Source organism: Hydra vulgaris, chromosome 08 (genome assembly GCF_038396675.1).
Source record: "Hydra vulgaris chromosome 08, alternate assembly HydraT2T_AEP".
NCBI lineage: Eukaryota > Metazoa > Cnidaria > Hydrozoa > Anthoathecata > Hydridae > Hydra > Hydra vulgaris.
This window is the reverse complement of record NC_088927.1, coordinates 29,799,790-29,811,288: the sequence shown is the minus strand read 5'-3', so window position 1 is coordinate 29,811,288 and position 11,499 is coordinate 29,799,790.

Below are 11,499 nucleotides of genomic sequence, written 5' to 3'. Positions count from 1 at the left end.
TCACAATAACATTATGACACGTTTTAGCAACATTAACATTGAGCTAGTCAAAATTCCTCAATAGTTTAAATTAGGCAAAATATCATTAAAAATTTACAAAACTAAATGAAAAACTTTTTACTCTTACGATAAAAAAACACCTGCTGCCTAATAATGTGTTTCTTCTTTTTGCTGATGATGTAACCATTAAAAGATCTTTAGCGACAAAATATTTATTTGTTCAGGTCGTCAAAAGTCTTATGTATAAAATTCTCATTGCTAACATGTGCGATAAAATTTTGTACTTTTGTGTTTTATACATATATAATAAACGCATCTTAATTCAATTAAATTACCCATTTATTCATTTATAAATGCCACGCAAACTACAATGAATAAGTAACAGCATATTCATCGTAGTTAAAATTCTTTATAAGAAGTTTCTGTTATTCAGTTATTAATATAAACTTACAACCTACAACATTCAACTTAAATCTTTTGTCAACCGATCAATGCTCATTTAATTATAATGATATGAGCTAGTATAACTCTATTCTTTTTCTCTAGTAATTCCGAACTTAATAGTGGTTTGTTGCAGCCTCGTTTGGAGGTTATCAGAATCAAGAATAACCAAAATAAAAAAAAACAATCGGGATATCTCCGTAAACTATCTGGTCTGCAAGATAGACGACTATATTGTCTATAGAGAAAACACCAAAAATCTTGCTGTGGATGGGAAACAATTTTTTAAAATTTATTTTAGTTGTAATATACCTATCAAGATTTTATGTCAATTTAATATAACATAAATGCAGTATATTATTGAATACTATATTTAGCTCGAATTTACAGACCTTTCAAGTTCTTAGATTCTATTTTTAATTGAAGACTTTGCTTGGTGCTGGAATCATGCTAATCATTACAAAGGCTATAGAACAATAGAATATTCCTCAAGAAAATAGAAAGAAAAAAAAGAGTTACAACTACCAGCATATTGTTTTTGATTTCTTATACTTATTGAGCCGAGAACATTAATACCTAAACAAACTAAAGTAAGCTAGAGCCTCTTCATCGTTATCAGAACGTGTTTCGATAATTCGTATGATCGGCAAACTCATTCGAAGCCTCTCCTAAGCAAAATAAGTTTCTTAAACATATATCAACTTTATATTCTTTGCTTTATGTACAAATGTAAAACGAAATTATCTCCGTCTCTTTTTCATAGTTTATTTGTAACAAAACAAAAAAAACAAAAAGTACGATCTACAAAATGATGATTTTTTGATGCAATTATTTTCGAAAACCAATCATAGTCTTTTTTGCATATCATTTCGTAGACCGTATCTTTAGAACAAACTTGTCTGGAATAACTTTTTTTTGAATATCTTTTTTTAAAAAAAAAAGTTGAAAGAAATAGTTAATAAAACTGACGATATGTTAATCTTGTTATTCTTTTTATTTTTGCAGAGCGCTAACTTTTTTATTACCTGTAATATTAGGCAAGTAAATATGTGACGTCATTTTTCAGCAGTTCTCGACGGCTAATTCTTTCGGTACTTAATTTTTTTTTCTAAATCTCATTTCTTTATCTTTAAATTATAAATTGCTGAATTTTTGTTTAAAACTGTTATCTAATAGTGCATACTGTATTATCTATTAGTGTGTACTATATTTGTCTGAAAAAGTGTAAAGTCTTTAATTATTTAGAAAAAAGATAGATTAGAAAAATGGCATTTTATAGATTTACAGAATTTATAGATTTTAATAACGATAATTAAAACTAATTTTTTTTCTGAAAAATAAGAAATCTACTAGAAATTGAATTTTTCCTATTTACCTATTTACATATATATACATATATATATATATATATATATATATATATATATATATATATATATATATATATATATATATATATATATATATATATATATATATATATATATATATATATATATATATATATATATATATATATATATATATTTATATATATATATAAATTAGTAAAAACACTTATCTAATTTTTTCTTTCTTCTACACAGTGTTACTCCATTAGTAAGTTTATCAGAAAGAATCATCAGGATATATATATATATATATATATCATCATATATATATATATATATATCATCATCATCATATATATATATATATATATATATATAAATGTATATATATATAAATATATATATATATATGTAAATATATATATATATAACATTTTTATATATATATATATATATATATATAAATATATATATATATATATATATATATATATATATATATATATATATATATATATATATATATATATATATATATATATATATATATATATATATATATATATATATATATATATATATATCAATAATAGTTTAATAGAGTCAATTAAACTATTTTGCAATTTAAACAAACATCTAGTAAAAATATTTCCTTTTTCGCTCATTTATATTTTTTAATTTAAGGGCCTGTTTGTATGGACAAAAGCTAGCCCGTTTCTGAGCTAGCCCGAAAAACGAGCCAGTTTTAAAATTGCGTTTATATGAATTTTTGCCAAAAAAATAAAAAATGATATTGAGGTAAGCCTGGTTTTTTCTAGCAGGGCTAGCCTCTTTTTCGGTAAAATAATAACTTTAAAGATGGCGGCTATCGACAAAAAAAATACATTGCATTTTAACAATATGTTTAACTGGTGTTATAACGCAAATAATGCTTCTTAAAAGCCTAATAGTATTATATAATCTTCACAAATTTAAATTTGATAACTTTTTAAATATTATTCTTTTACGAAAACGATCACAATCACCACAAAAGATGAAACAAGAAAAAACTGGCAAAACCGATTTATGGTCGGATAATATAATAATTGGTGTAGCTTCCATTAATGTATGGAAAACAAACTTTAGGCATTCACTGTTTCATTTCATGAATTTGGTTTTAGAGTTAAGTTCTTATTTATCTCCTGACTCTTTTTCGCCTAACTCTAGAACTCTATCAGAAGATAAAAAAAGTAGCTACTACTTTATTTTACTTAAAAGATACTGGATCTTTAAGAATGACTACAAATACTTTTGGAAATGCAGTATGCACTGCTTCTGCCGTTATAATTTCAGTCTGTAAGGCAATATCAAAGTATCTCTGGCCAAAGTATCTAGCTCTTCCAAGAAATCAAACCAAAATGCGAAATAAAATTTTAGAGTTTGAATGTAAATTTGGAATGACACAAGCCTTTGGATGCTTCGATAGCACCCATATCCCTATTCGTCGTCCATTAACTTACTCGAAGACTTTTTTTGCTATAAGCAATATTTTTCTCTTAGTTTTCAAGTTGTATGTGATTACAAATGCTATTTTAAGGATGTTGATACATGTGGCCATGAAGTGTACATGATTTTAAAGTTTTTGAAAACTCATCAATAAATATGAAGTTAAGAAATTCTATCCTTCCTCAAACGTTTCAAAAATCAGCAAAAAAAGCAGAGAAGTTACCTAATTATCTTATTGGTTATCCAGCCTATCCATTACTACCATTTTGTATGAAAGAATATGAACATTGTTCAAATAATGAAGAAGTAATTTTTAACAACATGCTTAGAGGAGCACGAAATCCTATTGAGTGCGCTTTTGGTCACCTTAAAGCTAGATGGGGTATTTTAACAAGAAAGGTTGACCTTAAACTAGAGTCTGTTCCTACTGTTATTTATGCTTGTTTTGTATTGCATAACATATGTGAAAAAACAAGTTCTTATGTTGACGACGACCTAGCTAAATCACAAACAGATCTTAATAAAAAAAACCAGAAAAGAATGCAAAAATGTACCAATCCCAATATATTCTATAAATGAAGCTGAAGGATTAGTTATACTAAGAATTCCTAGTGACTTTATAAATTAAACACACACACACACACACACACACACACACACACACACACACACTCACACTCACATACACACACACACACACGCATATACGCATATATATACATATATATATATATATATATATGTATATATATATATATATATATATATATATATATATATATATATATATATATATATACATATATATATATATATATATATATATATATATATATATATATATATTTATATTATATATATATATATATATATATATATATATATATATATATATAATATATATATATATATATATATATATATATATATATATATATATAAACGCAGGCTGGCTCGTTTGCCGAGCCAGCGCGTTTGCCGAAATATCGACGTCATCAATATTTTAACTTAATTTAATTTTGCGTTTATATGAATAAACGAACTAGCCCGGATAGCGAAATCCCACTGTTTTTTACCGAGATCTCGACAAACGGGCTGGTCATTTCTTATATAAATTTGTACGTATGCGTACAAGTTCTTACATTTTTAAATTTGAAAGCTTCGGCGTAAAATGATAAATTTAATAATAAAACTGGCAACTTCCGTGTACTTAAAATTTTAGGCGTTTTGTTTTTATAATTTACAAATAATTTTCAATTTTATTATTTGCAGTTTCACTATCACTCAAAATGGCTGATTTTATTGATAAAACAAAAAGAAAAAAGCTTCAAATGGGATCATTATATGGTAGAGAACCTTTTAAATTGTGCTATCAGCTATAAAACAAGGATACTTTATAAAAATCTTGACTTTGATGCCGATAAAGTTGGTTTATATAGAGAAGTTCGTTTATCTATTGCAGAGATTTATATTAAAGATGAAGAGTTGCATTTTGTGCCTGTTGCCATCGATACTTTAAATGAAAAGGATTCAAAGAAGTAATAAAACGAGAAATTAAAAGAGTTCAAGAAAAATTGAATGAAGTTCAACGAAAGTTTTTGAAAGCAGTTGTGAGTGGAAGTCGAAGTGGAAGTGGTAAAATTATATTTGAGTTTTACGACCAGCTCATCTCCTTGTGGGGTAGTTCAGCCAATTTTGAACCACTAATATTTGGTGTTAAAGGGGATGATTTTATTGAAACTCTTATTTAATCAATCAAGACTTATCAGAAGAGGTAGAGTTAGTCAACAACAGTGATACTGCAGATAGTATTATTAACCCTAATAAAAAAAAAGCTGTTTATCACAACTCATTGACAACAAAAGATAGCACTTGGAACGAAATTTAAGCGCCGCCCAATGCTTACCAACTATTGCTTAAAGAAGCTAGAGACGATACTCAATTTAGAAAAGAAATGGTAGAAGCAATGCGAAAATCGACAAAGTGCTTCACAGAAAGTATTAAGACTGTAAGTAAATCAATGACTGACCTGGGAAATGGCATAGGTCATTCTATTGGGTTTAATACAAACTCAAAAACAATCATCAAACCAAAATCAGTTCTATCAAAATTCATCTAACGTATATTCATAAATGCAACTTCGTCCCTTAGTTTTACCAAAAAATACTTGTCTAGATAAAAACATTTTCGAAAAAATTGAGAAAAAACAAAAACAAATAACTTTATAAAGAGTCTCATTATAAATATAATGTTCAAGATATTTATTATTATTATTATTATCATTATTATTATTACTATTATTATTATTACTATTATTATTAATATTTATGATTATCATTATTATTAATAAAATTTATTATTATTATTTATTATTATGCTATAATTTATACCGTCCTGGGTCTTTTCACATCATCAATTATAAATGTTTGTAAATGTCCCGCACGATTGTATATATATATATATATATATATATATATATATATATATATATATATATATATATATATATATATATATATATATATATATATATATATATAGAAAGATATATATATATATATATATATATATAGATAGATATATATATATATATATATATATATATATATATATATATATACAATTATAAATATATATAATTATTTATATACATAAAATTATATATATATAATTATATATATATATATATTTATATATATAATATATATATATGTATATATATATGTATGTATATATATATATATATATATATATATATATATATATATATATATATATATATATATATATATAAATAAAATTTATTGCTTTAAATTAAATTATAGCAATTGCATTTATTTAAATTTATTTAAAAAGATTATATTATTTCTTAGAGGACAAGGTTTGCAATTTGATTTTCAATATTTTCAAGATTCAGGGGCTGTTTCTGTGTTTTCTTGTTCGTCCAATTGGAGTCGTGATGCATTTTACCAGCAGAAGGAAAATCGCGCTTAAATATTTTTTCAATTTCGCTATTGTTATCAAAAGCTACAATACATTTGTAATATGATACTAAATTGTTCCAACATTAACTCGATTTAGAACAAACTGAATGAAAGACTGTAATGGTACCCACTCCGTGATGTGAACCGCTAGAACACGCGCTAGTATATTATTGACTTTTTGAACAAAAAGCGCTAATGTCATCAAACAAGAGTATGGTTTTAACAATCGATGATCGCTCTTTGAATACCATATTTATCTTTTGAAAAACTAATAGGTCGTTGTTTGACTGAATCTAATTTTTTTGGACTATTAAATGGTAATATGTCATAGGCTTCTAAATTATTTTTAGTTGAATTAATAATATCACGCCATGTTTTGAGATTCACTAGGCTCTCTCATTTGTATAACAAATAACATTTCTGCATCAGGAAATTTACCGTATTGCAATAATTCCCTCGCCATAGTAGATTTTCCACTATTAGTAGGACCTGTAATAATTGTATTTTCAGGATAAACATCTTTGGTAGGTTTAAAAATAATATATTTGACTTGTGAATTGCTTTGTTTGTCTTATATCTCGGGTTCGGTTGTTTTCCCTTTTAAATAAAAACTACAAAAACCTTTTTCGTTTAATATTACAGTTATAGATCTATTATCTTTATTTTCTGTAGGTTTTTCTGTTGGTTCTTCTTGTTTTTTCTCAAAGGTTTTTTTTTCCTTTTCTTCCATTTATTATAGAAAAACTAGTAAATCAAAAACAAATTCTTATTTCAAATCCATGGTTTATGCAAGCAGAATTCTATTGGGCCTAGAAATTCTTATTTTGTTATCTTTTGTAGAAGGAAAAATTACTGTTACGTTTTTAAATTTTTTTTTTATTAATTCAGTGTTCTTTTAAAATTTTAAAATTTTTGTAGAAGGAAAAATTACTATTATATTTTTATAAAATTTATTAAATTAACAGTAATAATTTAAATCTTTTGTAGAAGGGAAAATTTCATACAAAAAATTTTTACAATTAATTTTTGCAAAAGATAGATCTATCTAACGATCTATGTTTTGGACCTTACATTTTATAGTGCGATCCGAGAGCACTTTGTCAGTTTGTCAAGTCTGTGAATGTTGATATTGTTGTTGGTATATGTCTTATTTGGTTGCACTTCTTCATGTACTCATTCATGGAATCGATCTCAGTCTTTCCATCTCAGCCAAAGCGTCGTTGTTGCAAGGTTTCTTTCCAGTTAGCTTGGCACAGTCCAATTCCTGTATCTGAAGGCCATCCAGAGATCTCACTCGACTTAGTGCAACATATGCCTGACCTTCTGCAAACAAATCAGATCCTAGGTCAATCACTGCATAGTCTACTGTACTGCCTTGCATCTTGTGTACAGTTGAAGCTCACGATAGCACTATAGGTAGCATTCTTCTCTCGATTGTTCCGGCATTTCGTTTCGCTGGGAATTGCTTCGATATCGGCTCAATGATGTGTATACCGTCTCTACCGAAGTCAATTCTTATTGATGGTACATCTGTTGCATGTATTTGCGCTCTTCGGAAGTAGGGCCATATAATTTCTGTGATGAAGCCAACTGCACCGTTGACTAAGCCCTTGGAGATATCGATGTTGGATCTCAGCATGACCTTTGCACCTACGAATATCTCTAGCTCTCTTGGAAGGGCAGCTGCCTTATTGATGTCGGTAGGAGTAATCTTGTCATAGTCGATGCTGTTATATGGACCATCCACAAGTCTGTCCTGAGTTCTGATCTTTTACATTTTAGTGTTCTTTGCTTTGAAATGTGCCAGGACAGCTTGATTATGTTCATCGACTTTCTTGTTAGTCAGGTATATGCGCAGCGCTTTCTCTACAGAGAATTCACCATTGGCTTCTGTGGTGACTTTCTTCATTAGGATGTCCATATGTCGTTCTCGAATTTCATCAACCCGTAGAGCATTCAGGACTTCGATGAATGTTGTATCGCCTTGTTGTCTCATGTTCTCAGTCAATTCTATCAGTGTGAACAGGCGCCATAGGTGTGTAGCAGGTATCATTCTATCAGGCTGATTAAACACTTGCTTTCCTCTTACTGGTGGCAACTGCATCAGGTCTCCGAACAGTAGGACGTATATTCGGCCGAATAGATCATTACTGTTCTTCAGTTGCTTCAGCCGTGAGTCAATCATACAGAGCATTTCATAGGGAACCATCGATATTTCATCTATGAAGAAGAACTCTGTGTCTTTCCATTGCTGTCGCACAACTCGTAGGAAGTTGCCAGTCAGAAGTGACATGTTATGTACAAGCTTTCTATCCTTTTGAACTGGTAACTTGAGAAGACTGTGTAACATTTATCCGCCTACAAGTCGCGCTGCTACTCCTGTTAACGATGCCACCTTAACCGCAGTCTTTGCATAGCATCTGTTGACTTGATTCTTCAGGAGGTTGAACAAATGTCTTTCCAGTTCCAGCACCTCCTGTTAAGAACAATCTCTCGCGGTTCGTATCGCCGTTCATTTGTTGTTGAATGCTGCGGGTGATTCGTACAAATATTTCATGCTGTCCCATATTCATTGCACGCTGAGCTATCTGGAATTGTTCATCAGTCATAGCATCATCTATTACTACTTCTTCTTCAACATCCTCGATGTTTGGATGTGGTTCATCAAGTACTTGGAATGCATGAACCTGAAAAAATGCGTCTTCCAATTGACGATCTCGTTCTCTGAAGGTCTCCATATAACTACTAATTTCTTTCAGTCGTGCTTCACGTTCGAGGAATGCATCTCGTGCTGTGTCAAACTCCTCGATTAGTTCGATTTCTCGTCTGTATGGCATGTACTGAAGAAGGAGACTGTAGTAATAGTTCTCAGGATCATTGGCTGCCATGAAGTATGGGACTCGTACTATTGCCGGTGTGTTTCTAACTGACATCTTCGTATTGTCCGTAAGCGTGATGAGCTTTCTTCGTGTTGTAACTTCGGCCTCAGCTTCGTATGGATCATTATTGGCTCCATCTTCGTCATCTTGTCTCTTAGCATAGTAAGCTTTAAAGCGCATCGCAAACTCAATCAAGCTCATATTGCCGAAGTCACATTCAGATGTTGATGCTGGTCGTCGCTCGTAGCGATCGAAGATGCTCTTTGCGTATCCTGATGCACGTCCAATTTCGTCGAATTGTATCATTCGATATCGTTGTTCTGGCTTTCGAGTGTTCAAGAACACTGTTCTTCTTGAACTATCTCTCATTTCAAGATGTGCCAGACGGTAGACACATTCACATGCCGATACTTCTCGCTCTTTCAATATTCTCATACATATCTTGAAGAGTTTTCTTGAGATGCTGGTTTCTTCGCGGCGTATTTGCAATATAGCTTGTGCAACGCCTACATCAAGCTCTGTAGGTTCTGCCTTTGATATGTATTTGGCGATGTAGAATGCGATTGACTCATTAGATCCACACGGTTGAATGTCCATATTGGCTTGCCATAGCTTCAGAAGAGTTGGATTGTAGTTGTTGACCCAACGATCTTCATACCGTCGCTTCAGAAGACATATTCTACCACCGCTTCTTATGAAGTCATCTGAAGTGTGTGCGATGATACGTGTAGCTGTGCACACTTGACGAGGGAAGCTGAATCTGCAGATATTGGATGTTGGGTCATTCTTCTTGCATGTTGTTGAATGGCGGTGCATTTGAATCTTGACCAATTCATAGAGCTCTGTGTTTTCTTCAGGCAGTTCACAGCTGCATATTCGATCCAATTGTTCGATTCCTTCTGGTGTAGTGAAAGGGGGATGGTCTTTGATCCACACTACCATGTGCAAGTGTGGACTGCCTCTATTCTGGAACTCGATTCTCCAACAGAAGTCTACAAGTTGTCCTCCGAACACTTCGGTGTTACTGCGTATGAATTTCATCAGCGCATTGACTCGTATCATAAAGTGTCGGCTCACTATTACTGGGTATCTTTCGACCAGTGCTTGTGTGGTGAATGAATCCAAATTTTTCAAGTCATCCTTTAGACTTCCATCGGCTATGAGGAGGGCTTTTCTCATATCAAGCCAGTTCAGATCATTGCAGCTGAAGGTGACGAAGAAGGTAGGTGGTCCAAGGCATCTGATTTGTGCTATCAGATCATTCAGTGCGGTTCTCCGTATGCTGAGGATCCTCTCAGACTTCTGAGGTTGAGGTGTACATCTTCTACTTGTCCATCTTGGCCTTCAATTTTCTTTGCACATGCTGCTATTGATGACTTGACTCTGTAATACTCAAACATCGACAACGCGTAGAACAGGTAGTCGGTTCTTTGGAATCTGGTGTCTGTGCCGAGTATTCGATATTGGAAGTAGTCGAGAGGTGTGATCTTAACCGGCCGTTCTTGTTTCAATCCGTTGATTCCATACGGGAAGAGGAAGTACCAGGCATACTCTTCAGATTTCAATTCGTGAGCCTCATTGACGATGTTGTCTCGTGTCTTTCGTGTAATCTCATTCAAATTGCTAGACACTTCAAGTTCATCTTCAACATCTGGTTGAGCACAGTCGATAGGTGCCATCACTGATGTTATTATCGGCATTTCTTGTCTGGTGATAGTATCAGCTTGTCCTATTGGAATGGTGTCTACTTTCTCCAATGGAACTCCAGGATGTTCTGCTGCATAATCCTCCAACCTCATAATATCATTCTTGGGATGAACGTCGATGTAGTCTAGCGTATACTGCGAGTTGCGTGATCCAGTTGCACGCTTACACAGTCGCGTGAGTTCTTCAATCGTATCGCACTCGATCACACACGCTCTTCCGTTTGCTGATCTTGTTGAAGAGCCTTTTGCTCCACATGAGTGTGAATCTGTGAAGTAGAACTTGTCATCATAGTGAAGAACTCCCAAGGATTTCGATTCTGCTATCAATATTCCTGCACTGTGTTCAGTGAAGAGCAGTTCAAGAGATCTTTTCAATGATCTTCTTCCGAATACACCATCTTGCAGGGTATCATCATCAAAAAATGTCAAACATTTTAATTTGAGAACATAATTCTTTTGTTTAGCTGAAAAATTGTCTTTACCGAAAATTCAAACTTATTAATGTTGTTTCACAGAAAATTAAAGAATATATGTGTTACTTGTTTTACATAAAAGATTTTAAAATTTACAAATCAGTCGTTGTAAAATAATTTGTAAAACATAATACTGTATTATTTTAAGAATTACTTTAGACTAAAAAACATACACATACACATAAAAAGTGTTATACTTA